Source organism: Amblyomma mixtum, chromosome 10, assembly GCF_055824585.1.
Source record: "Amblyomma mixtum isolate Tamu chromosome 10, ASM5582458v1, whole genome shotgun sequence".
NCBI classification, from domain to species: Eukaryota; Metazoa; Arthropoda; class Arachnida; order Ixodida; family Ixodidae; genus Amblyomma; species Amblyomma mixtum.
The window spans coordinates 164,087,229-164,115,189 of NC_143021.1; the positions used below are offsets into that span (position 1 = coordinate 164,087,229).

Genomic DNA, 27,961 nt, shown 5'->3' on the forward strand with positions numbered 1-27,961 from the left:
TCGCGCCCGCCGCTCTAGCCAGGTTAGGCCTAGCGCGGCAGAAAATTCACTCACTGCGTGGAGTCTGGCTCCGTGAGTCTGCACAAGTCCCGAGTCGTGTAGCGAGCGAAGTGCCTCAGCGTAGCCTGATCGTTCCGCTCGATCTGGTCGCCGTTTGCGGAGGCCAAGTAAAGCACGTCTATACTCGCCGCTTGCCAGATTGTCCGGGCGGCAGTTGATCCCCGGCAGTGAGAGGTCCCATTTCTGGGGACTGTGTGTTGATCCGTGGCAGTGAGAGGTCCCATTTCTGGGGACTGTGTTGTGGGGTTGCTCACGATAGGCACTGTTGCGGAGTGCGTCGCTCTCAGGAACAACTGGGTGCCAACAGGTGTGGTGGGTGCCGCGATTGATTCGGGGCTCCCGAAGAGGACTGTGCTGTCGTTTGGGCGAGCAGCCTGAGCACTAGTGGCGTTTTCTTCTCTTTGCAAGAAGAGGACACTGCTTTTGGGGCCAGCCTCCACTGGTATCGGGGTGACAACTGCGGGGCTGGTGGCCCCCTGTGGTGTGCATGGCAAGCGTGGGTCGCTCGCTTGCAGTGGCGTCTGAGGCTCTTTGACGAGCGTCAGCTGGTTGTTGGTGTTGGGTGGGCGGCAGGTGGCAGCAAGCAGGCGGTGGGGCCCTTCCTGCGACGAGATGATTTTGTGGGCCTCATCGATGAGGCGCTGGACCATGCGGGGCAGCCGACGCTACCACCACGTCGATGGCGAGCCGGGGGCGGAGGTTTGGGGCGTTGGATGTTTTCGCCTCCATCATCGTCTCGTGAAGACGTTTAAGGGGGGGGGGGCACTGGGAGAGAGAAGAGAAAAGAGCCCAATGACTGAGATCGCGTAAAAATCTGATGAACGAAAGAAAAAAACATGGATCTCTTCGGTGCTCGCGGTGGGAACTCGAAAAAGAAGACCACAAAGGGTTAAGCTATTCCTCAACTCTCAACTCTCCTAGTCCTCAACTCTTCCTAGTCCAGATTTCTGAATGCCTTCTGTAAACGCATGACAAACAATACACAAGGCCTAACGAAGAAGTATGTTAGAAGTATCTCCAAAGCCCATGGTTACAATTGGTTGCCAGCAGTGCTTACAACTTGTTAGGCCTGCTTTAGTCTCTTTGAGCCTTCTTTGGCAGATCACAGATGGATGTTCAGTCAATATCCGGAAGCTGTACAAACATGCAACTGTCATGCACTTCTCCTGGAAGCAGAATATCCTACGCTGTGTCACAAAAAAGGAAGCATTCCTTTATGTGTGGAGGTGAATTAATCATGTCGGCAATAATTACAGATTAGAATGCAGGCTGCACTTTCTCGCGGAAACAATCTTTTTCAGACGTTTATAATCGCCACTGTTTGTCCTCACAAAAGTGGGGTCGGATTTTGATGGCCTTTTGTAAGCAGTGCTGTGTATAATCTGTTTTGAGAGTACAAAGCGCTCGTACTCTCGAGCAACTGATGCCTTTTCCGCAGTGGAGGTACGCTGCATGCTGCTCAGTGCTCTTCAGAACAATCTCTTTGCCTGCACCTAAAAGACGGAGATCATCGATGCGCTTTGCATTGTCCACCAGCAAATAGCTAATGAGTTCCTTACAAAACTTCTTTTCCCATTAGAGGCAGGTGAGTGCTCTCAATCAATTGTTGTAGCTGCTGGTGCATATCCACCCGCTCCACAACTTGCTGAGGCATCCCATTCGCAGCTGGAGACAGTGAGCAGCTGCTGTGCCACGGCGTCTGAGTTGTTAATGTTTTGTTCTGGTTTATTTTTGGAGAGGAGGGTGCGGAGCAGCGGGGCTGCGTGATCTTTCGCCAGACAGGACTTGGGTGGCCCTGAAGAGGGCCGTTTATGGGGCAGTGCTTCAGGCAGTGTTGAGCTCAGCACTCGCTGTGGCCGCCGTTTGCTTCAATGCATTTTTCAATGCGCTTGACGTATGCGTTGAAGGCATTCTCCCGCATAGAGTCGTCAATTTGTGTGAATGCATCCTCAATACGCACTTTCAGCTCGTCAACAGTGCTGAGTGTCCCTGCGCTGTATACGATTCATTTCACAAAACCCCACACGAAGAAATGACAGGGTGTCAGGTCAGGTGAGCGTGGAGGCCAGGGCATATTTGGGATCCGCGACCCATCCATCGTTGCGGGAAATTTTGATCCAGGCACTCGCGAACCTTCGCCGAATAATGTGCTGGTGCGCCGCCATGTTGAAAAATGCAGACTTCTTTCTGCATATGGTTTGCGCTGAGTTCCGGCAGGAACTCACTTTCCAGCATCTCCAAGTAACTCTCCGCAGTGACTGTGGCATCAAAGAAAAACGGTCCAATGACCCCTTCCCTCCAGATGCCGCACCACACTGCCATACCTGGGGAGTGTACAGGGCGTGTCATGACGAACCCAGGGTTCTGTCGAGACCACATGCTTGTGTTCTGTCTGTTCACAGCTCCGTCAAGGTGGAGCATGGCCTCATCGCTGAAAAGCAGAAACTGCAGATACAGTTTCGGCAGCAATTCGCTGTTGTTCTGCTCTGCAGAACTGCACCCGCCACGTCAGGTCGTCGTCGGTCAGTTCGTGCAGCACACGAGCTTTATACGGCCGCATTCCTTTTCTCCTCGGGGCGCGGCTCACGGTGGAGGCTGCTGTTCCAAACATCAGCGCAGCACGCCTGCATGACAGCTTTGGATCCGACTCAAATGCGCCTTCGATGGCATCTCCAATGCCCCCGCAGGAGCTCCCGGCATCGAATCTGCGTGCCCTTGCTACAGTTCCCGTACTTTTAAGCCTGTTCAGCCATCTTTGCAGACACGAGTGATGGGGCGGCCGACGATGAAATGTCGCCCTGAACTCCTTCCGTACGAAGCGAATGGAACTGGACTCGCATAACCAAGCCATGGCCTTCTCTTGATCGCTGTATGACCGCATTTTCGGCAATGTCTTGCGCTTCTTTGCAGCAGAGAGCACCAAGTTAAGATAATTCACTCACCAACTTAGCACAGCTGCCGCTGGTGACAGAAAAACGAAAGCAGACAACACGAAACGAAGTTGTAAACGCTTTATTGCGATAGACAGAAACCGAACTCGCTGAAATTGTGGCAGTTTTGTGCAAACAGTGTTTTCTGTGTCTTGCATTAATCACGTGGTCAAGAAAGTTCTTTTAAAGAAACCGCTCTGCCTCCCCTACACTCCTCGGTAGAGGGCTCGTTTCTCCAGTGGGTGCGAGATGGTGCCACGGGTGCCATTGCTGCGAAGGCTTTCGGTTTTGGTTTGCCGTCGCCGCAGGCGATGTGAATTTCCAAATAATTCTGACCGAATCAGGCAAGTACGCCACCTAAATGTAGTATAAAACAAAACTGACCACTAAATGCAACCTCTGCAAAATTTGAGCCCGAACAAACGAGCGGTTAGGCCCAGAGAATTTTTTTTTGATTTTCTCTGATTTACGCAACACGTGATATTGCGTTCATAACCATATTGCTATATGGTAAAGAGAAGGTAGTCAGATGGTTCTTGCCAATCACAAAGTGAACAAGGGAGGGGACAGCCCGAGGTTGCTCGCCAGCATTTCCACAGGAGGCGTTTTCCCAGACGACGACAAGTCCTCTTGACAAATCCTTGGCAAGCACCTCCCTTGTTCGCAATACTTTATGCATGGTTTATGAGAACATGAGTGGGAACCTCTGAACATGAGACGGGTACCAGCTACATATGAGCCATAGCAAAGCACAGTTTGCTGAACCTGTTTGAGCCCCTGCATGCTGTCCATGTGTCCAAAGGCCATGTACAGGTGCCATCAGAAGTAAATGGAAGGCAATATTATTGAAAAAAAATTCAGGGGGCCACTTTGTTGACTTAAAGTGTGGTGAGGCGAAAGCCTTAAGCACGATGTTGCTGCTTGTGTCACTGATGTGTTGTTAAGATGTTAAGCTTCGCCTCCAAGAGTGGAACGCCTTGCTCATCGGTAAATTGGTTTTTGAGGAAAGGAAATGTATCTGTCTCGCATACCGCGGTGGACACCTGAACCTCACCGTAACGGGAAGGGAGGAAGATGGGAGTGAGCGAAGACACCGCATTCACTAGACGCGCCTTTGTTAATTCCAAACCATCGAGCTGGCACGGCGGAGTGGTAGCGTGCTCGTCTCGCACACCGGAGACCGGGGTTCGATTCCCGAACTCGACCAATTTCCTACTCTGTTTTATTTATTTATCTGGCCTGACTAGAAAGGATGATTAGGCTAATTCGGTAATTAAGCATTGAACTAAACTCAGTCCCATTTACTTGGAGCATCACTATACGATCCCTGTAATTGGTTGCATGGTTACTAGCCAAAGTACAATTGGCCCTGTTTGAAATTCACGCTCTGTGATGTCAAGACCACGGTGGAAGAAACAGACAAGGTGTCTGAACGCGGCTGCCTCGCTGGCGTCTTTTTTGATCGCAGTTTACGCCTCTCTCGGCAGATGGCGTGGATCGTTGGGGGGTCAACCGTAGCACCAGACGCGGCGCGCAGACCTCCACAAACATTCGCACGCACGTAAGAATGACAAGTAAATTGCCCGATATATGTCTGTGTACTAGACTAAACGTCCGGCAGGCCTTTTGAAGCAAGCTTAGGTATATGCTCATGATTATTTCTGCTTAGAAATGCTATTCATACCTAAGCGTGTTTTGATACTCGTAAACGTCCAATATATCGAGCACAGTGGAATCGCCCGCGTGTTTACTAGTGCTCAGCTTGTACAAACGCAAAACAATCTGGCTTGTGCGGAATGCAGAATTCTTAGAAAGAAATTTCCAAATACGTGCTATTAAGATGTCAAGAAATCCTAGTCACGCATGTCAAATACGCTAGCTCCCGATAACGGAAGGTAATCGTTGGTTCCCGCTTGGTTTTGTGTCGGACATTATTGCTCACGTAGGTGCTCGCTTTCCAATTCCATATCTGCGCGAAAATAGAGGCCCCACGCAAACTGTGGGCTGCCGCGTGTTCCCGAAATGCACTGTCTCCACCTCTGCTTTGCTGCCACAAGCGTACAGGCACGCAAAGTAAAGTTTGAAGGCCGTGCTCTCGAAATGTCTCATAAAACAACCGGTTACACAACAAGACGGATTTTATTTTTCACATTCATGCAGACGTCGCCAACACAATATCACATCGGCGGCTGAATTTCGATGAAGGCGAAATTCTAGAGGTCCGTGTGCTGAGCAATGTCAGTGCACGTTAAAGAACCCCAGGTGGTCCAAATTCCCGGAGCCCTTCACTACGGCGTCCCTCATAGCCCGAGTTGCTTTGGGACGTTAAACCCCAATAAACCAAACCAAACCTAAATTCAGGACTGCAGTGCTTTTCAAGGTGTTTGGCATTCTAGACAAGCTTTGAAAGCTTCCTAAGATGTTGCATTTTCACTTTAGAGTCAATTTTTGTCTGTTTGCAGACCTGTGTCATTCGCATAGCAATGTACAAATTTGCCATCATATCTTCTTTATGCTCCTCACATGGGAACGAGAATGCATGCTTTGCTAGCATAGCTTCAATTGTTACCTCATACGCATCCATGTGTGTGGCATTTTGCTGAAATTCTTTTTCAGCGATCTGCAGCAAAGAAAAAATCCTGAGATTTGGGTGCAGGAGCCCACCTCTTATCTTACATTGCACAAGTGTGCTTTCAGGCTGAGCATGGACCTCAGTTTCTTCAACAAGGCTCTGTCGGGATGCGGGGCAGGTTGAGCCCTTCAACATTTTTCTGCACATACCTCACCAAACACTTCATCGCACTCAACCTCCGCGGCAACCAATCCATCCAGTTTGCATTTTAGCTGCTGAAGACGAGTCTCTTGTTTTCCGTCCATTTGGAACGCAAGCTTTAGATCAGCCAGCGTAAGAATATGTGTTTCCCGAGCTTGCTCTACCTCGCAGTTCCCAAGATTGGATTATTTGATCAGGCTATACACTGAAAGCATGTTATATAGCTGAAGAAATTTGGGTAAGGAGGGATGGTCTAACAGTACCTTGGTTTGCGCTAGTTGGTAACAGTTCTTTGAAAACATAGTGCAAAGAGGACACGGACGACACAGAAGTGGACAGGACAGGCGCCTGCTTGGCGGATTGTCCCAAAAAAATGCTCTATACATCCTGGTTAAATTCTCCAGTCAGTACGTACTTGAAGCCACACTGTTTGAGCAAATATCTTGTCAGCTCTAAAGCTGACAAAACTGTGACATGCAAGCCTGCTACAGTCTGCTCTGTCAGAAAATGATCGCGAGATATCCTTCCGGCCACCACTTCCCCCTCCCACTTGTTGAGCCAGTACAAGAAGGAGGCGAGAACTCTGAGATCTTTGCTGCCTGCACTGATGCCTTCTTTGGGATGATTGCAATTGAGTGCGTCAAACAGATCGTTAAATTTCAAGGTGAATTCTACCGTGCCTTTAACATTCTCCAGTCCCACTGTTTTCCTTTGCGAGTTATACCCGTGCCACACGGACAGATTTAATGCCATTAAGTGCTTACTGCCTTAAGTTTTAATGGCATTCGTACGGTGCCACACGCGTAAATTTAATGACATTAGCCTTACTGCCATTCGCGACCTACTGAGTTCGCCACAACTCATTCGCCCGTGCAATGTGTACTCTCGTTCCCATTCCACACGCAGAAAAGCATGCAGCTTTGTCAGTTACAACTCCCTAGCCCACTGTAAAATGGTTAATTCTTAACTTTCAGCCAGATGAGGCACCTAAACCGCATTTTTGATGCGAAGAGCGCCATTTTAACCAGCCTTATTGACTGGTACTCTCGACTTATGTGCTGACATGCCAGTTTATGGCTACTTTTTCGACTTGTAAAGCAGGAACAGCCGTATTTTCTGGAAAATCGTTTATACATTACATTTGAACATCATTCCCGATATATTCTGCTCATTAGGAATGTTTATATTAAGATGAAACTTTTGACTACCTTGCAAGCGTTATCGTCATCGTCACTTTCGATAATGGCATTAAAAGTGGACGTGCAGCACCAACTCCGAAAATAATGACATTAACAAACTTAAGGCCTTAAGCATTTACTGCCATTTCTTGTGCGCGTGTGGCACGGGTATAAAACTCCAGCCCGCTGGCCCCACTTCGACTGAACAGCTGGGTAGCGAGTTTTACGCGCATCTTCTCCGTGTTCGACGGATTAATATGGGCATATCTGAGCTTGTGGCAAACACGCAAGTGTCCAGGCTGCTTTTGGTCTTGAACAAAAAGCTTATCATAGTGTGCCCATTGGACACGGCCACCAGGAATGTTTAGAACCTTTTGGGAATGCAGACGATTGCGCACACTTCATAAGATGCGGAGCGTTCGAAAAGATCAACAGGGAGGAACGAAACAGCTTTTACCCATCACACAATACACAAGAGTGTATGACGGAAAATATAATGGGCAAAAAAAGACACGTGGCACAAAAACAAGCGCAGCGATCACTACCTCTCCTCCATATGCAGTCGCCGGCACACACGCCCGCTGACCCCCTAATCTGCTAGCGCCATCTCACGACGCTCCCAGAAAACACGAGCTGACGGTCGTCAACATCTCCTGCTGGAAAGACGCTGTCGTTCAGACACCTAGTATATTCTTCCACCGTGGTCAAGACCATGTCGACCAATTGAAACGCGTGACATTTCTGTCGACAACTTCTGCTTACAACGATCAGGCATTAAAGGCTTCCGCCTTAAAATTTAATCACTGCCCCCTGAATTCATGCATCCTTGAATACCTATGTGCAGCCTAATTGTGATTGTGTGAATTGCAGTGTGCACCAACAAACACGGACCATTATGCTTTAGGTTTAAATATATAAAGAAATTTTTTTTGACAAAGTCGCCTTCCATTTACTTTTGACGGCGAGTGTATGCTGTCCAAAGGCCGTGAGGGGTCTTGTGAACACGGCCACACAAATGGGCCATGTCGTGGCACTGAACTCATCGTTCAGTGCCGCGTGCGTTCCAGTGCGTTCGTCCAGTGCGTTCAGTAAGAAATTTCAAGGGATTGTGGTCGGTAATTACCCTGATTCGTGCACCGAACAGCCACGTGTCAAGCTTTCCCAGCGCCCAAATGGTGGCGTAGGCTTCTTTCTCGATGGCAGCCCATCGTGACTGGGCCGGGCTTAATTTCTTGCTGAGGAATGAAATGGGTTGCTCTTTTCCTTCGTCATCCAACTGTGCCAGTCATGCTCTGACGGCATAATCTGAAGCATCAGTGGCCATAGTGCACTCTTTGTTCAGATGGAGTGTGCTCAACGCTGCAGCCTTTGTCAAACACTCCTTTACCTTTATAAAAGCACCCTCGGCATCCTCCTTCCACGGTATCTTCTGAGGCACGCGCTTTCCGGTCAGGTTCGTCAGTGGTAGCACCACCTTTGAATACTCCGGAACGTAATCCCGGTAATAATTTGCTAGCCCCAAAAAGCTACGCAGCTGCCTTTTTGTTTGTGGTACAGGAATTTCTTGAATGGCTGTAAGCTTTTCTGGATCTGCGCCGTGTTTTCCTGACCCCACGATATGACCCAGAAACCGCACTTCCTTTTGCGCGAAATGGCACTTAGTGACATTAACTGTGAGCCCTGCGGCCGCTAGCGAAGCCAGTACCCTTCCGAGCTGCTCGAGGTGCTCTTCCCATGTCTGCGAGAAGACGCACATGTCATCTATATATGCGCACGCATATTCACGATGTGGTACAAGGATCTGATTTATTATTCTTTGGTAGGTGCTTGCCGAATTTCTCAGTCCAAATGGCATAACCTTCCAAGCGTATGTCCAGATGAGGTGACAAATGCTGTGTACTCCTGGGCCTTTTCTTCCAACGGAATCTGCCAATATCCTCTTAGCATATCAAGCAGGGTTATGTACTTTGCCTGCGCTACCTCGTTAATTAGGTCACCTGGCAGGTTCATAGGAAACGCATCAGGCTCCGTTGCTTCATTCAGCTTGCGATAGTCACAGCATAACCTGACACTGCCATCTTTCTTAGCAACGCACACCACGGGATGTGCATGGGAGCTTTCTATCGGATATATCAAACCCCACGACCTTAGCTCTGCCACCTGTCGGTCAACTTCCTTTCTTAGTGCCATGGGCACCTTGTAAGGGTACGCACGCTTCAGCTGCGCCCCATCTTTTAGCTTGATTTTGTGCACTCCCCAGTTGCAGCGCCCAGGTTTATCACTGAACACCTCACCGTGCTTCCCGATTAGTTCCTTTACCTGCCTCTGCTGCAGAAGATCTAAATGGCTGAGAGTTACACATTCCAGCTGCTTAACTGCTGTCGTTGCATCTGACCACGCGGGAAGTTCTCCAAAATCCGTGTCGCCTTCAAATACTATGCCTACTGTGTTGACCCTCGCGCTGTACGGCCTAAGCTTATTTGCATGCACTGATCGGCGCGTGCCTTCACTTAGCTCAATCGTATAGCTATATGACCGCACCTTTGCCACAACTGTTACTGGACCTTTCCAGTGTGCCATTAACTTCCCATCGCCTTCTTTCTCCAGCCAAAGAACCTGGTCACCTGGAGAAAATTGTTTGTCGGTGGTCCTCAGGTTGTACCTCCCCACATAAGCCTGCTGCGTGAGCTCGCTACTTTTTGCCGCTTCCCTACTGGCTTCCTCGAGATCATTTCTCAATTTCTCGAGATAGTCTTCTGCTGGCACTGCCAATGAGTCGGGAACAACCCAATCTCCTGACCACGTCTTTTGCAGTATAGCCAGAGGTCCGACAGGCATCCTACCATACATAAGCTCGAACGGTGATTTACCCGTGATGGCATGTGGCACCTCTCTATAAGTCCAAAGCAGGAATGGCACCATTCGATCCCACTCACGTCCATGCTCGCTTACAATGTGAAACAGCATCCTTTTAAAAGTGCCGTTCCACCGCTCTACCAGTCCATTACTTTGTGGATGATCGGGAGTGGAAAATCTGGGAGTCGCTCCCATTTTCTGCAGTATAATTTGCGTCAAATTTGATGTAAAATTTGTGCCCTGATCTGAGCATATGGTCTCTGGCACCCCCATTCTGGAAAATATCTGGGTGAGCGCGTCACAGGTAGCCTTAGCTGTTAAGGACCTCAAACAAACAACCTCAGGCCATCTAGTATGCAAATCAACTACACACAGTGCGTAGCGATGTCCCCTTGCTGATGGTGGATCCAGTGGACCGATGCAATCCATGTATACCACCTGGAAGGGTGCACTAGGCCTGGCCAATGCCGTTATGGGTACGCGGTCCTGTGTTTTCATGGGGGCCCTGATTTGGCACTGGTGGCAGGAGTGACAATGCTCCTTGACCTCTCGGCCCATGGTCGGCCAATAAAATGACATTTTTACGCGCTGCAAAGTCTTTCGCTCTCCCAAATGGCCTGCCCAAGGCGAATCGTGTGCCCTCACTAGTGCTTCCTGTCGTTTATGCGATGGCAGCACCAACTGTGTGCGCGTGCGTCCCACTACGTGCTCCTGGTGATAGAGTAACTCATCCTGGATTATCATTCCATGTGTGCCAGCTCTAGCCTGCTTCCAAGCCTCCTGCAGCGACGAGTCATTTTCCTGAGTCTCACGGAAAACTTGCCGCGCGCTCTGCTTCTTCTCGGCTTCTTCGTCTGTTCCCGTGACCGCCAAGGACGCACCCGTCTGCTGATTTTTATGTTCTGTCGTCTACTTTTCGCCGCCTTCGGTCTCTGCCTCCGAAACAACTTCGTTTACAACTGCCCTTTCTTCAAGGAGTTGTCTGTAGTCTGCGGGAGTTATGCGCGAGTCTATTCCGGCCAGCAGTTTGTCTGTCAGCGCACATAGCAAAGCTGGCTGTGCCTTGTCGAACGAGACAAACGGTGCACCTTCTGTTGCCCTGAGAGGCACATATGGAAGCTCAGCTCTCACTTCATCGCCGAAAGGTCCCCTAAGCTTTATTGTGGAACCAGCTGCCTCATACTTCGGCACTAGAGCTCGCCTGATAACAGTCATTTCAGTTCCGGAATCAATCACAGCATTAATGCATTGTTCCGAACTTTTCAATGTTACTGTTTCGAGGCAATTCCTACTTACCCTCTATGTTTCCTGCATGCCAACCTCATTCGCGGGAGCTATTTCTTCCAAAGGAGCATTAACTTTAGCCACCATGGCGTGGTCTCCTGGTTTTTCTTGGCCTCGTCTGCCTGCCTTATCCCCTGTCCTTTTGAGAGGGCAATCTCTAGCGAAGTGATTTGGTGACTTGCACTCAAAGCACCGTCCTTTCTTTCCTCTTAAAGTAGAATTCTCCCCTTGATGAGGTGTTGCACCGGCCCGCTCCTTCTGGTCCCCACTCAGCCTCTTTCGATAGCCTCTCAAATGATCTGCTGACCCTGGTTTGCATCTCACACTTTCGTCGAAACTCTCCGCCAGCTTGGCCACTTCGCCCAGAGAAAGGAACCTCTGATTCTCATTGACAACAATATGAGCCCGTGCCTTAGCTGCTAAGCACTCCTTTAACCTGTCTGTGACCATTAACTGCTTTAATTCTGCAAAAGTGGTAGCCTTCGAGGTTTTTGTATAGTACTCAAAATAGTTTCCCAGCCGGATTGCGAATTGGCCCCATGTCTCATCTGCTGCTTTCGCCGACCCCTCAAACATCCTTCTATATTCTGCTGCTGACAACCTCAACCCATCTAGAATACTTTGCTTCATTTTTTTATAGTCCTTTCTTTCTTCGGCTGGCAGCGTAGAAAGCAATCCGCATGCTCTTTCACTCAACTGTGGCAAGACAAACCCGGCGCGCCACTCAGACGGGACGTCATATGAATCAAGAGTCGCCTCCACATCCTCAAACCACCCGGGCACTAGGAATTCCCGACTCGGCATTGGTGCTAGCACTCCTTTCAATAAGGATGCATATTTTAGGCGCCTATCCTCCTCTGACCTATCCACAGCTAGCGCTCTGCTGTTACTTTCTTCGTGGGACTCAGCCCGCTCTTGGGCTCGCAACTTCTGGCTCTCCAGAATTAAGCGTTGCTTTTCTTTTTCTGCTTTAGCAATTTTAAATCGAAGCTCCAGCATTTTCATCTGCTGCTCCGACGCTGTTTCCGCCATGGCACAACTCAGATCCCCCACCGCGTCACTGGTCACCGCCAACTCCTGCAAGCTTTCAACCCCGTCCGACTCCGCATCTGTGGTGTTAACCTCCCTGTCTCGCAAGTTATATGGCATTGTCATCAACTGCGCCCGACAGGAAACCAAGAGGCACTCGCCTGACTTCTGAAGAGTCGCTCCGCGGTGCTCTCTTCTTCCACAGGTCTGGAGGGACTCGCTTTGGCAGGCCGCTGGCTCCTCAGTGACGTTCTCGGGTCCGCCGTCCACGCCACCAGTCTCGTCCGCCGTCCACCGCTGCTGTTCTCATTCGCCCATCGTTGGAGATCCTGTCGACTGCGCCAGATAGGTTAGAGCGATGTGGTTCGTACCTCGGGATGGTCTCCGAAGTTGTTCTTTTCTCCAGCAAAGTGCGGAATAAGATGCAGCCGGTTACTGCCAGAAAAGATAGACGATTTTATTTACATAGCAGGTTATAAGGAGTCCACCTCTCAAAAGCACACTGAAGCCACATTTTATACATTCTCAATTCCCCAGGTACCTATCTGGGGAAACCTGGCTGTTCGAAGATCGCCAATCACATTCCTTGACGAAAACCACCCACAAAAGGGCGGAACATCACCCTCTCGCTGATCCTGCCACCGCGACAAAAAGGCGGAGCATTCACACTCTCGCCGGTCCTACCACGCACAGATGGTCGATTTGTGTATTTTGTTCGCCCATCGTTCCGTGGAATTAGGAGTCCTTTAGCGGCAACTAAGGTGATATATACATTCTCGCTGTCACGTTGGAGCCGTTCCGCACCGTGATGGACTCCCGTTCGTTGTTGGTCCGCTGTCGGTTTTGAGCGAACTTGAGAATTCAAACAGACGCGTTTCCGCCGACAGCCGATTTAGGGGCCTCTATCCCCTGGTTGCGCCGCCACGCTTCCCCCCCACAGCAGCCGCCGATAACAGCTGTTGGAAAGGTTAGCCAGCAGTGTCTCTCGGCCGTGAAGGAGGGGGCGACGGCCGCTTCTTGGCCTCGAAGGAGAGTGTAAGGAGCCACCGGCGGGCGCACGTGTGCGCGACCAAAACACTTCCCAGAACGGGACACCAGCAAGCAAACGCGTACACAAATACACACACACTCAGCGTGCTGAAACCGGCCGTTATTCACGTAACCCAGCCCCGCTGGCGCCAACTGTCATCGCTGCAGAAGGCGCGTCGAGCCCAACACCCATCCTTGACCGTCGCATCGCAAGGTCACAACACTTCCTGTGAAGGTCATCCAGCTTTTCTAGCAGTGTTGCTACGGTGTCTTCTCACTTTTTTTTTTGCCGGCCCGCCTGGCTCACACTTGTAGATGGAGGCAGCGCCCCAGGTTCCGGCTCGGTTTCTTGTGTGCCGCAAAAAAAATTTTGCAATGCTCAACCGATGATTTTCAGTACTTAATATTAGCATTACTACCGTATAAACGCGTGTAAGGGCTGCAGTTTTTTTTCCAGATTCAAGGGCCAGTTTTTGGGGTACGGCCCATACACGCGATGTGCGAAAAAAAAAATATTTTTTTAAGTAAAAACACACCGATCAGGGAATGAGCAGCATTTATTCTGCGTTCAATCGTCACTCGCGGAGTATGCCGACTCTGAGCTGGTGATGTGCTCTGGTGCACGCTCATCCCAAAAGAAGCCGCGCAGCATGTCCGCTGTCAACGCGCAGCGGTTGTGCCGTACTTCTATCACATAGCAGCTCTTCTTCCAGTTCGGGAAACTCGCATGGCTTGCCTCGGAAAGCGCTCTTTTTGCAGCTTGTGTTTCTCAATGCATCCTTTTGATTGTACGATCATCGGACGCACTCCTCGGCCACGTCGAATTTCCTGCCCGCCGCACGCTTGCCATATTCGAGGCTTAACTCCCAGCTGTGTAGCTATTAAGGTGCTTGCCCATTATGCTAAAACTGCAATGCTCGGCGGCAGCTGCCCGCGAAAGCCACAACCACCACAACTACGGTGACTACAGCGAGCACATTAACACGCCACAAAAACAACAAAAGGCTGGAGCTGGCGATACTGATGTCGATCTGGAAAGTGGGAGGTTGCGGCGGAGGGAAAAGTTGACGATAATGATGATGACTGCACCTCGGGCACCATCCATGGACGGTGCTTGGAAGCTCTTGTGCGCGTGCATGCCTCTGCGATCAAGCACTCTGCGGTCAAGTGCACCGTTGTTCGCAGCCGGAGCTGATCGCGGAGGCCACGGCGCGTGCATTTAGAAGGCTATTCCCACCTGGCGCATGGAAAGTTCGTGTGCGGCCCTTACACGGATTTATTTTTTTTTAACATTTCTGTCGGGAAAACGAGGTGAGGCTCATTCACGAGTGCAGCCCTTACATGCATTTACATGGTGTTAATGCCCATTACAGCTCAGAAATGCAACACACATGCCAAACTATGCGACTTACATTTTTCAAAAATAGTGCCACATTTTCAATTCACCTTACACCAAATGCTCATAAGGACATGAAATTGTATTGATTTTTTCGTTCTTAGCATATCTATGTTAAATATTAGGCCATATACGTTTAAAAATAGCGCTTTTGCGGGCTTGCCTACCACAGGACATCTGACAAGGCCGCGTTCACCACTGTTGTGGTCACAAGATACAACTCACGGCTTTTCGCAGTCTTCTTGAGCAATCCTTTGCCCAGGAGCATACAGCACTGTTGGGGAGACATGGTGCTCCTTCTCCAGAACTTGTTGAAGCTTCCTAAATATTAAACATACACCACATTTGTAAAACACCAGCACTTGACGACATGAGGCTACCAGTTATGCTAGTTGCTGCCAGTTATGCTAGTTTATGTATTGTGCGCCTTCTGAAGTTGTGCAGCAGAAGCCTTGCAACTCAGAACACCTGTGAAAATATACAAAATGGAATGGAACAGCAGCTCCTTAATGTAAATCGGCTTAATGATGCTTCAGTAAATAGAGCTAGACACAGTGATGGTACCTTAACCTATCATGAGGTATGACTGAGAAAAGTGATATGTGACAAATTTAGGGTTTATGAAAGGTCAGTATCAACTAAGAAAAAATATTTGCTGCACATGCCCCATTCATACGACCAAATGAAGAAAGCAGGAACATCCCCAGTTGTTTTCAACATTAGAATTCCCAATTGCTTCAGAGCTAGGCTACAACACCAGCATACGAGCATGTTTAAAAGTGCTTGTGGTAGCAGAGTGCAGCCTCAAAACGAATAAAACCAAACTGAAAAACAAGGTACCGGGAAAACGTTGACAGTAGCTCTCAATCAGGCTAGCGCTTATTATTTTTCTTGCATTTTTGAAGGACGTGAATGAGACAAAAAAACAAAACAAACTTACTCTTCGAACTCACACTTTGCGGACTCACGCCCAGACTCCTCATTATTTCCCTTCACTCGCTCAAGTGACTTCCACTTGTTCTATATTTGCAGAACAGTCAGCTGGCAGCCAATTTCATTGTTGAGGTCCTCTTTCAATCGATTCCACAGCTCTTTTCTGAACCTGCGAAAGAAAACACTCTGTAATACGTGCATATACAAATCGAATGCAATTTTACCGTACCTAAACCCACCTCGTTGGTTCAGCTCTTTGCAGGTTGATATCAAGAAAAGCGTTCCCCAGCGGCTCCACAAAGATTCTTCGCTGCCTTGCGCTGACTCTGTAGTAGGGCTAGACGCACTAACGGGCTAGAGAGCTGCAGACCTGCAGCGTTTGGTTGTATGCTTATCGCAGGGTGCGAGTCGCCTTCCTCGCTGTCTGCTAATCTCACACAGAAAGTTGTTGCACCGTCTGAAAAAAAGAAAAAAGTTCGTGTCATCCCGCGCATGCACATGGGCACCCTGGCGGACGGTGGTGCAGGGGGCGCTGTGAATCGAACGCTTTGGTGCAGCGCACTGTGAACCGGTTGTGGCGGTGCGAATTCTGCGCGAATTCTAGGGGCCATTTGGCTTGCCAGTGCTCCCACCTGATCGGTGAGAGGATCCGTAGCGGCCGGTGCTGTTTAGGACACTGATGCCAGCTTTCAAAAACAAAGTATTTCATTTAGAAATCATCCTCCATCACTTTTGTTTCCTCACGCTTATTGGAAACTAGCCTTCGTAAACTGCTCGCATGCAAAAAATTGTACACACCGGCCTGTGCTGCGTGCTGTTTGCATGCCTAGATAATCAAAAGAATAGTAAAAACCAGTAAGGGTTGGCTGCTCTCTGCGCATGATGCTGCTAGAACTGTTCACACAAACAACACAGGATGCATGTACCATGTTCGCCAGAAAGCAACAAGGCTACCCTTTTCACCTCTCATGCTGTCGGAGACCCAGAGGGATACAGAGCGCACTCATGTCACACGGGTTATCCGATAACTGGCGACCACGTTGTCGCCGCTTTCCCGCCAGCCCGCGTTTTACACTCTTATGGCAGCCTGGCTACTGCTCGCAAAGACAGCACATGGAATCAGGAAGGAAGAAGCAAACAGCACATCTATTTATTTTATTTATTTGAAATTCCTGCAGCGCCGGTACAGCATAACTGCAGGGGGGGGATACATACGTACATACATGTGAAACAAACAGCATGGGCTACCCAGTCGGTGATACATTGCAATAAAGAAGAAAATAGAAAGGAAGTAGGGGCATTAACTGTGTGTACACATGTCAGGTTTACTGGTGGCACCAATGCAAAACAGAGAGAAGGCGATAAAGTGTAAGTGAGCATTCACGCACGCCGCAGGCTTGACAGCAGTGCTCGAAAAGCATTCTCAGACCGACATTCAACAACAGCATGAGGCAAAGCGCGATTTCCATTGGATGTAGGGCACACCACGCATTTGCGTGGCATGCCCTACATAACGCAATCCAGCACTTGGCGCTTACAACCGTATTCATGCTTAGCGCGCTCAATTGTCACGCGTTAATCCACAGATACAAAATATGCAGGCGAGCGAAATGTAAGCACAGCCCAAATGTGCCAATCGTGTGTGATCGGCAAACTGCGCTCACGGGTCTTGTGGCACTCCCGCTGCTGTCCCTTGTCATTCTTCTCCTTCCATTTATGCTTCATGTTTGCTCAGAACTCCTTGAGGTGCAGGTAGTCGCGCCGCATTACACCGTGGTGGGAGTTGAATACATTTGCCACCTCCTTCCATACGTGATTTTTTTTGCCAAAGGCGTGACGTCTGTTTTTTTGTACTCGAGAACTTGTGAGTGCTCCTTCACGGGCGACATTAGCAGAGACTTTTCTTCCGCCGTGAATCATGGTGCTGCCTTGCGTCGCTTGGGCACATTGTCTAGCGACGACAAAGGTAGCTGGGACAGCTGTGACATTTTCTGCCACTGTGGGTGATAACACCATGAAAAAACTGCGTGAGCGGCGTGTTTTGCTGAAGACCTGTGATGCGCGTTGCCAACGTTGGGGACTTGGTGGAGGTTGTGGGGTTTCTAGCGTGGTATGGACCCTGCACTAAGGGCCAACACCACTCCGCTAGCACGACCACAGCTGTGGCCGCGAAGAACAACACACCGAGGAATAGGAATAGTCCGCAGGCAAGACCATTTATTGTACGTTTTATTTCCGGAAATAACAAGCAACAGTTACACATGTGAAGTAAAGGCATGTATAATGTTAACAAAATCCGGTTCGGAAGCCTCCGCCGGCCAGGTGTTGTACATGCGCACAGGTTTCTTCGTACTTGTTGTGTACAAGGAACAATTCAGGTAAACACTGAGCACAGAGGAACATCATATGTCCTTGGCGGCGGCAAGGTAAGCGGCTGTGAGAAAGAACAGACATTAAAAAAAAGGTTAAGGAAGTGGTCAAAGGAAAAAAAGGACTCAAAGCCACCTGGAGCGCAGGCGACACCAAACTCAATCGAGAAAAGGCGCCTGTAATGCCTCAGAAGGAATAAGGCCTGAGAATAGGGCAGAGTTGCTGCGCTAAAGAGCATTTACTCTTAGAAAAAAGCCTTACGGATGGCAATGCCATTTAAAAAGAGAATAGAGGAAGATGTATATGACAATGAGTGAATGAAGTGGGGAGAAAAAAGAAAAAAAAACATCAATCACACAAAAAGAAGAAGAAAATAATAATAAAGTGATTCAGTCATAAAAAAAATGTTATGCTACACTCACACAGACACAATCATACCAGAAAAAAAAAAAAGTGTGTGCTTGTCTATGTATGCACCCGCACATATTTCCATCACAAGTGGTGGCCTTGTGATGGAGCATCCGCCTCGCATTCTGGAGGTCCTGGGTTCGATTCCCAGTGCCGCCAGGTACCCACCGGTTTTCTAATGGGTACAAGGTTTCCCCCGGCCTGGTGTTCCGCTCTTCTAGGGTGAAATGCTTGGAAAAAGGGTCTGGACCACTGTTGCGTGGTCCAGAGGAATAGTCTGCAGGCAAGACCGTTTATTGGGGAACTCCCCAAATTCGGACGGCCTCCCTTGGTCGCGCGCAGGCAGCAGCGGCAGGCAGCACTCACGGGAAGCAGGCACAGGAAACAGTTCTGGTCACCCGGGCCTCCGGGACGTTGTCACCTCCGTCCGCTGTCGGGCGTCTCGCTCTCAATTCTCCTCTGGGCTGCCCGCCATGTGCACAGCCAAAGCTACCTAGACACTTCAAGGCCTGCGCGCTCCCTCCGCGACGCCATCCAGCTTGACCCGGCCGCCGCTTACTGCGTCTCCTCCCGTGCAGGGGCACGCGCGGAGTGCGGGCGGTACCGATGCGGGGTAAAATTTTGGTGCCTGCTTGCCTGCTGTAAAATTTATTGGGCTAAAAAGGAAGGTATATGTTGAATGGGTGGGCTTTCATTGTACCTAATAAAGGGAGTTGTGGAAACTTATTGCAGTATATGTTTCGCTTAGCATACATAGATTTGGAACTTCCGTAAAAGAAACGCCAGAGATGGAAAGGAATAGTGGTGTCAAATGAGTTTATTCAAACATCCTGAGATGCTTAGGGGCACGGACAAAGAGTCCTAAAGAGGCTTGACGAGGTCCGTGCCCCCTACAAGGCATACAGGGGAAAACGCGGAATTAGCGGGAAAATGCAGCTGCCCGCAAGGAAGAAAGTCGTACGAAATAAATAAACGAAAATGCAGATAACAAAAGGCAAAGAAACTTGAGGTTTGAGAACATGAAAAATGTAGTGTACAGAAGTGGACAAGAATAAAAAATGCACGGCAAGAAAGTGAAGTGAAGAAAAAGACGAACAAAATAACACACATCGCTGTAACTGTGCTTATTACACAAACAAAACAAAGAAACTCACTATATTGCCAGGTACATTTCACATCAAGACATTATTCACCTATTTACAAATGGCAAGACTTTTTTCGTTTGTGCGCCAGCCCACACGATTTTGCTTTAAGGTTTTCAGCTTCCTTTTCTGTGTTTTTGCTGCTGACAACCCAGTTCTCAAGCTGTCAGTTTTTACCTGTACCTAGTTCTTCAACAATGTGTTCGCAGCAGCGTGCAAGGTGTTCTCCACCACTATGTCAGGATGGTGCCTATTGCAGCAAATATCTATATCTTCACTGCTTGAAAGTAGATCTGCTTTGTCAGGGCAACAACTATGTGTCTTTGGTTGCCTGCTGCAAGAAACCTGGCGGAGTTCTCTGTAGTTGTCAGTTTTTCAAGTACTAGTTGTGCACGCCAGACAGCGTTGACGACAACTGGCTGTGGGAACATGAGAGCGGCTCTGGTCAAGTTTTTTATGAGTACATTTTCCTCCAGTTCTCTGTCCTGTGTTATTAAACTATCAGCGCAGGCTTCACACAGCAGCAGCGTATTCACTGCAGCATGGGCACAAAATCCTGCAATATACGTGATAGCTGGTGGAGAGGGTGCCTTACTTTTCATGTCGTTCTGTGTAGTATGAATTCCGTACTCTTCAACAAGCCTTTCTTCGTCAGTAGGTGTCGTACACGGCTTGCAGAGCTCTTGCATATTTCGCAAGGTCAAGGAATCTTGAAGCCTAATCTTGATTGGAATATCTGTTGCACTGAAACGTAATTCGATCCAGAGAGATGGTGATATTGACCAAACCTGCCCTCTAAACCACTTAGTAAGGCATCGGTCTTGCCCGCTGCCGAAGTGAGCGAGACAGGCCGACAGGACGTAATGCCTCGCTGGGGCTTGCCTTTCTTGTGGATGAGCACGACCACGGCGCTCCGCCACTCGGCTGGGACCTTGCCGCTGCGCCAGACTGCGTTGAATGCAGCGAGCAGTGCTGGGCGCTGGTCCCTTTCGATGTTGAGCAGCATTCTGTACGTGATGCGCGGGAGGATGTAGTCGATGATGTAGTCGCGTGATGTAGTCCTCCTCCCGCGTGATGTAGTCGATGCGCAGGAGGAGTTGGACGAGCTCAGCGTGGCGGTGACGCAATGAGCGGCAGTTCCACTGTCTTATGAGCGGCCGGGGGACGCGTGGGGCATTATCCATGATGGGTCAGGGCTTGGCGTCCACAAGGATGGTTATTACTGTGGATGGTGTTGAGGTCCATGGGCTGTCATGAGTTGGTTCTGGCATGCCCGCAGGGGTCTTGGGGGTGAGCGGGCATTGGCCAGCGCTGACAAGATGTCGAGCCTGGTCTTGCAGCTCGATTATTTTGCTTGCTTCGGCGTATAGCTGCTTCAGCATACGTGAGCAGCCGACGCTGCCAGAGCGGCGGCGTAAAGTTTGGAGGCCTGATGAGGCACCCTCCATCGTCTCATTAAGACGGTCGGGATGTCTAGCTTAAGTTATAGAGGTGTTAATAAGCCCCATGGTGGAGAAAAGCTAGAAAAGTAAAAAAACACGGATGGAAAATTAAGAGCTGCGGTGGTACTGAGCTCCGTCGCGATCTTTTTTTTTTTTTTTCAGAACTGCAAAGGACTTTATAGGCATGGGGGGAAATTGTAAAAAGAAGGCTGGAAAATACAAGGAGCTCTGCAGAGTATGGCGCCTCCTTCTTTGCAAATTGATTGGAGTTGCTCTTTTAGGAGAGTGACCACTTCAACCTTTTTTCGCAGCAGTAGCTTGTCACTCGCCAGGTCATCCAGAAGGGTGAAAAGTAAACTGAAACAAGCTAGAGCAAAACAGAACTGTGCGAAGACGATGGGACAAAAGAAGGCACGAATACACACACACAAAGCACAGACTTCCAACTGACTTTATTTTGCGAAAGTAGGGTGCTTATAAAGGCTATCACAGGCAAACAAGGAGACAAGCAGAAGCAGAAGCAACGTGCGTGTGACAATGGCAGTGTCAACAAGACGACGTGTGGTTACGACCCATGGAAAGCTTGGATGTGCCTATCTAAGAAATTGATGTCTTGCCTTCAAAGAGAGAAAGAAGGTGCGCTAACGCACTTATCGCCCCTTTTGGAGTTGAAATAGGCCTCGATAACTTCTCTTTCGGTTTTGTTTTGGCCTTAGAAAGGAACTTGGTTTTTTCCAGGTAAGGAGAACAGTTTTTGGTGTCGCGTCTCTTACAATGCAAGGGTAGGTTGCTGCCAGTGCCGCTGCTGAGGGATCGCCTGTGTTCCAAAGCGCGCTCATTAAAACAACGGCCAGTCTGGCCTATGTAGGAACGGCCGCATTTTGCTCTAACCATGAACAGACTAGCTCAACATCATGTCTTACCTGAAACAAGCCTTCACTTTTTCTTCATGCTGGCACACATTCGGTGCATTGAATTCCTGCATGGTGTTGAAGGTAGACTGAAGAATACGCAAATCATCAGTTTTCATTGGAATCATGACCGCATGTGTGGAGAGCTTGACTTTCTTCCAAAAGGCTGCGATTTCCATGAGGTGACTGGCAGCTACACAACGCTCAACCTCTGGTGGCCCTCCACTGCCGTCAACTTGCACAAATAGGACACACTTTTCGCCATGTGTTATTGTCCAGAAGTTGGAGATTTGAAAATCTTGCAGCCGTGTGAGAAGGTGTTCAAACGATGGTAGGTGGTTGACACGCTTCTCTTCTTCGTGCGCAGAAATTGAAAGCTGTATGGCTTCTTATAAGTGGACTTGTTCGAGGCGCTTCCTTTTTTCCTCCGGCTCCCGACGCACTGACTTTCTGTCCGACAGGTTAGCAGTACTGTTCGGAAAAATCGTGGGTACTGCATCTGGAGTCAGCCTTGTGAGGCCCATGGGTGCTTCTATTGTATTGGCAGCAGCGTCTGTGTACACTGACTTGTTCCTGAGGTACTTGGGTTTGAAATGTAGCTTGCATACCTGAAAAGCCCCGGAGGAAAAAGTCCTTCAGGAACCAAAATATTGCCCTTTACTGCGCCCATGTCATAGACGCCTCTATTCATTGCGCTGACGCAAAGAATAGCTTCAGTTACCTATATATGCTAAGCATTCTTTAGCTAAAACACTACGCTCACTAAATATTGTCGAAAGGTTGAATCATGATGTAAGACAATATCTCAATGTATATATGCTCTCTACAGAACTCGATGGTATTCATAGGCATATTTGATTAACCAAGACATGAACGCCCGCACTGAACTTTAAAAATTTATCTATTCAACCACACAAGAATACTGCCTGATAGACAAGAGAAAAGGATATAATATTTACTGTTACTAGCAGTCTAGGGGGAATCTCGCATCTCATGAATTTTAAAACCCCATCTTGTCCACATTTTAGCTTTAGCATCATGGAAAATTATTAGTCTTCAATGATTGCTTCAATGCGCAGACACAATGTACCTTAGAATCTAGCTGAGTCTGTATGTTGACGTCGCCGCGGCAAACAGCACGCTCCCACGTAAACCTACAGGCGTCTTTTGGGAACGAGAACACGCGCACTTTTGGCCCATTGTCGTAGTTTACTTTGCAGTTGGGCACGCAGCAGTGACCCATCGTTTCCACAGCAGGTGCAGGACACGCAAAGATTTAGACGTCATGATCACAAGGCATTTCCTAATCGGCACTCGCGAATGGTGCAGTGGTTAGGGCGCCCGAGTGTTGTGCTCAAAGATGTGGGATCGAATCGCGGCCGCGGTAGCCGTTTTTCGATGGAGGCAAAAAGCAAGGTGCCATGCGATGTCAGGGCACGTTAAAGATACCCAAATGGTCAAAATTTCCGGAGCCCTTCAGTACGGCATCCCTCATAGCCTGAGTAGCTTTGAGACGATAAACCCCCATAAATCAAACTTAAAATCAATTGGTTGCTGCTCAGATGCTTCTGGTGCGTAGAACGTCAGCGTGACTAAAACTTTATTTGCAAATCCTTTCAGTTTCAGGAACTGAAGGGTCTGACTGACGGAATCCCATCTGGTTGGGATGGGGCATGACGAAAGTGGAAGACAGACTAAAAGATTGAGGATGGAAATGTTTCGGCTCCTGTGCGGTCACATTCTTTTGGTCAGCGTCTTCCGCTTCCTTCAGTTTCAGCAACACGAGGCATCGGCTTACTCCTAGAAAATGTGACTGGTGTTCCAAACAAGCAAAACAAAGCATGGCAAAAATTTATTGCACATTGTGATAATAACAAACTACTGCACATCATAACATTCAGGGTAATTCAAAATAAAAGATACATTTACACATGCTTCTATGTAGTTAGAAAGAAAAACATTAAACGCTGATGGTGCATCACTCAGCGCTAAGAAATGGGGAGGCAAGGATATCACTTTCCACTAAATAAAAAAAACTAGAACATTCGACCTTGGAAGTTAAAATATGCAACTGAGAGCGCCCTCCTAAGTTTCAGCATTTTCATTCTTTCCTGCTTAGCATTTCACTTGTGGTTCTGGGCCTTGACATAGAAGTGGAGCCTAGTAAGAATATAAAACGTGATAACTTAGTTTATGAGGGACATACTGTGGTTAGGGCAGCCAACAAGGGCCAGCTTTCTTAACTGTAGGAAGAAAACCAAATCCATGATGCTGTCAGTGGTGATTTCTCTTACACTAAAGCAGTGAGTTTTCAAGAGAGGTCACGAGTGCATTGATGTCACGAGTGACAGCGCCTGTTCGGTCACAACAGTGTTGAATTTTCCGCTTGGCGTGGCTGCTGGCATTTGCAGCTGCTCCCAAATGACCATTTCGGAAAGTTGTGTGCACCCCCGACGGGACCGTCACTGGAAGTAGTAAAGGAATGCGTCTACTTGGGGCAGGTAGTCACCGCTGATCTGGATCATGAGAGGGAAATAACTATAAGAATAAGAATGGGGTGGAGCGCACATGGCAGGTTCTCTCTCAGGTCATGGATGGCAGTTTGCCGACTTCTTGTACGCTGACGCTGGATATTGGGCCCGGCTTCCATCTCCGGCGGGTGTCGGTGCGTCGGCCGCTTGGCATGCTTTGCTGGCAGACCGCTGATCATGCGCCCTCTTAATTAGGGTGGTCAGCGTCGTCAGTGCCGCGCTCCTAAATTATTTTCGCAGGCGTGTCTGAAGGGCGCTCTTTCTCGGATTTTTTATTTTATTTTCATTATTTCTTTTAATTCATTTATTTTTGCCGTGGCTTTGGTGGCCTTTCAGGGGGGCCTTACCGGCCACAAGAGGTGGGTGCCTTGGCGTCCGCCCCTCTGAGAGTCACGTGGCACGGCTTTGTGGAGTGTGTTCAGAAGGAGCACGGGGCTGGCAGGGGCAGTTTGGGAGCTTGTCTTTTTGCGTTTCACGCCTGAAGTTATGATATGCGATAACCTTCTGAAGATATATACAGCCGGACGTGGTGATCTCCTTGGCAATCAATACACCTTTTTGGATTACTACAGAATCGCTCTGTATGTCCGATGCATGCGCAGCATTTTCATTTTGGCACGCACGTTGCGTCATATAGTGGACATTTCGTCCACTGAATGTGGATATCTGTGCGCCCCCTGAAGGCCTCAAAGCCCTTTTTTGTGAGTTCCAATATCACTGTATTGCTGAACTTGCCTTCCCTCTCGTAGACAACCTTAGCATCTTCTTCTGCGATTGCATGTCATTCTGAACCAAGATCCTTGGGGCGATTTCTTCCGTTGCAGTCTCCTTGGGGATTCTGAAGATATATGCTTACCGGTATTAAAGGAAGGAGATACTTGCGTGATGACTTTATGGGAGAAAATTGTTGGCAGCCGGTCCATATAACCACTTGCGTTGAGGTGGGCTCCGCGTATCCAGTGGTGCTTAGAAGGTTGCCACAAAGAGAAGCGACCAGCACTTTTTTGTCACTTGATTCTTCTCACCCACTCCTTTTTTCTCTTTTTCATTCGCAGGGAGTGGATGAAATGAAACGTTCTTGTGTTTCAGCGTGTTGTTGTCACAACCAGGCACACTAGTCTGACCACCGCCCCGGGACTTCGACGACATCGTGTGCAGTAGTGGCTGCGGTCACTAAGTGGGCCACAGGCATGTAACACTTAATATCGCGCACCTGCAACCGCCCACCACAAAAAAAAAAGATACACGAAATCGAACGAAGCACGCACACACACACACCACGGCTATGTGAATGCAGGAGGCAGGCGAGATGGCCGGTCGGTTGGCGCTCGCTCGCTTTTTCCCATAATGTGTCGTGTGCCCGCTAGGTTTATTCGCGGCGCTGCGATTTCCAAAATGGTGCATTTTGATTTTCCCCATTGTCGATTGCAGATGCCGCGCTTATCTGTGGAAGTGTGCTCTGTAGTCACAACTTGTTCCCACATTCATAGATTTGCCTTATGGACAAATGATATTGCAAACCAGCCAGTCGTCGGTAACATCCAAAACGGTCTTTTAGAAGGTCGGTCTGGAGCTTCCCATGAAGCGCAAAGGACATCTTGAGCTCCTCAAAGCAGTTTCTCGCAATTAAAATAAATGCTTGAGTCTGGATCAGAGTGCCATGAGTTTCATCAGATAACTTACAGGCATCCGCCCGCCTTTCCTTCCATTCCTCCAACAAGTCCAAGAAATCATTCAAAAAGGAAAGCCTCGAGTTGAACGGAGAAGGGTAGATGGCTTTTTGATATTCATCCCTTAGTCTCAGTTCTTTGAAAGGAGCTTTGACGTTGACAACTTTTCACCATTTTATGATTATGTCTATGAATCTGGCGGCTTCTTCGTGGTGTTTGAGGTTGTGCTTGGCTCCAGTCACTCGAAGTGGGTTCAGTCCGGGCTCACTGAATACCTGCAGAGCAAGTTTAACATTCTGTTTCTCAATGTCTGTGGGAGAAGCAGCTTTCCTGTACAAAGTGCAGCTGTACTGGAGTAACCACTCACTCTCTAAATTATATGTGTCTTTGATGGTATTAAAAAACGTATAATGCATGCACCGCTCCTCTATTGTGCTTGGTTCATACTCGGGCTACCAGAAACACTGGTCATTTTGTTTTAACCAGTTGTTGCACACGCACTTCAGTAAGTGCACTGGGTCATTGACAAAGAACAATGGTCGGTGGGGATCTGATGGGTGCGGAAAAACGAAATCATTTGTCAGTGATTTTTGGTGTGGCTTGGGGGGTCTTGGTCAGAGAGTACTAAAAGGCATCATCGTGCTTCGATTTACGGTGTTGTCAGTCACAACGCGCATGACTTTGTATCCAATTTTTTTTCTAAGCCACAAATGACGTCTTCCGAAACCTTGTGCAGGAATTCCCCATTAGCCGTATACACAGGTACAATGTGTGCTACCTCCTTAAACTTGCACATGAGGCTGTGTACCATAAATACAAGCGCTCTGTTTGCTGTTTCTATGTTGTTCGACACGATACCAGTGATCTTGCCTCCCTTATAGTCAAAAAAGGGCATTAGGTGAATTTCATCCACGATCAAAGTCGCGTAGCTTTGCTGCTCATTCAAATCTGATATCTTCTTGGCCATGTAGCAGAGGAATGTGCCGTCTTGCTGCTGTAATGGGGGTTCATCCCGAGTGATGAATGTATTGACCCAATGGTCTTTGGGTGTGGCAGGATGATGTTCCCGTGACTGCGCAAGTGCTTGTTATGCATGAGGCGATATTGTAAACAGTATGCAGCAGTAAACCATGAAGTCAGCAGAGTAGCGGCATCGTTTTTTTTGCTGACTTTAGCTGCACTTGATAGGTGAGTAGTTGAATGGCCGATAAGTTATCGTCTCCTTGCGTTACAGATATTTTGCTGAGAAGAGAAACAACAGTCTCGCAGATGCCTATGCCTCAGTTTTGAGAACTTGAACTCACGACACTGTCGAACTCCTTGACTCCCTCAAGCAAGTCCAGCAGCCGTTGTTTGCTGTCGACCTCTGACGGAACTAGCACTTTGGACCCGAGCCACTTCACTACTTCTTTTGCGATGTTTACTGTCAGAGTTAGGTTGGTTTCTATAACTACAGAGTATTTAATCCAAGGAGCCTCATCGTTACAAATGTGAGCCAAATGACATGCTCATTGCATTTGGTGACGTGCCAAAATATAAGCTGATTGCCTTGAACGAAGTTTGCCAAAGTTTATAAATCGCAAAACTTGTCTACTTCATTCTCATTCTGGGCAGTGATAATTGACTCCGTGAGCACTTCTCAAGGCCTGCGGCATCTAAGGGCATTTACTTGCTCTCTGGGTCTTCTCATCTAGTCCCTTCTCTGGACAGGTAGCTTGGGCAATCGAGGATTACCACTGGTACGGCACCAGGTCGAAGCCGCAAACATGAAAGAGACACGGTCACTGTGCGGCCGGGCGCTTGGGCAATATAGCTTGCTTCTCTAACGATGTCTTATGCTTTAAAATGACGCTCGCACCCCGAAACAAAAGAAATATATCCTAATATAAGTACAGCCACCTGACATCGCGGGCTACGCGTGACGCATTTATCTTTTACGTGCCACACAAGAGTTTTAAGCAAGGCTTGCAACCCTATGGGTAGAAGCAACCTGTTTGGAAAATAATAAGCATAGAAAAT

The 27,961-nt window shown here is 48.6% G+C and overlaps 1 long non-coding RNA gene and 1 pseudogene across 1 annotated transcript in view; one reads left to right on the forward strand and one right to left on the reverse strand.

Moving 5' to 3' along the window:
* Positions 1–27,961, forward strand: part of LOC149327589 (uncharacterized) — a 139,549-nt gene that overhangs the window by 47,870 nt on the left and 63,718 nt on the right. The window lies entirely within an intron of this gene.
* Positions 26,607–27,961, reverse strand: part of LOC149327593 (uncharacterized) — a 32,872-nt pseudogene continuing 31,517 nt past the window's right edge.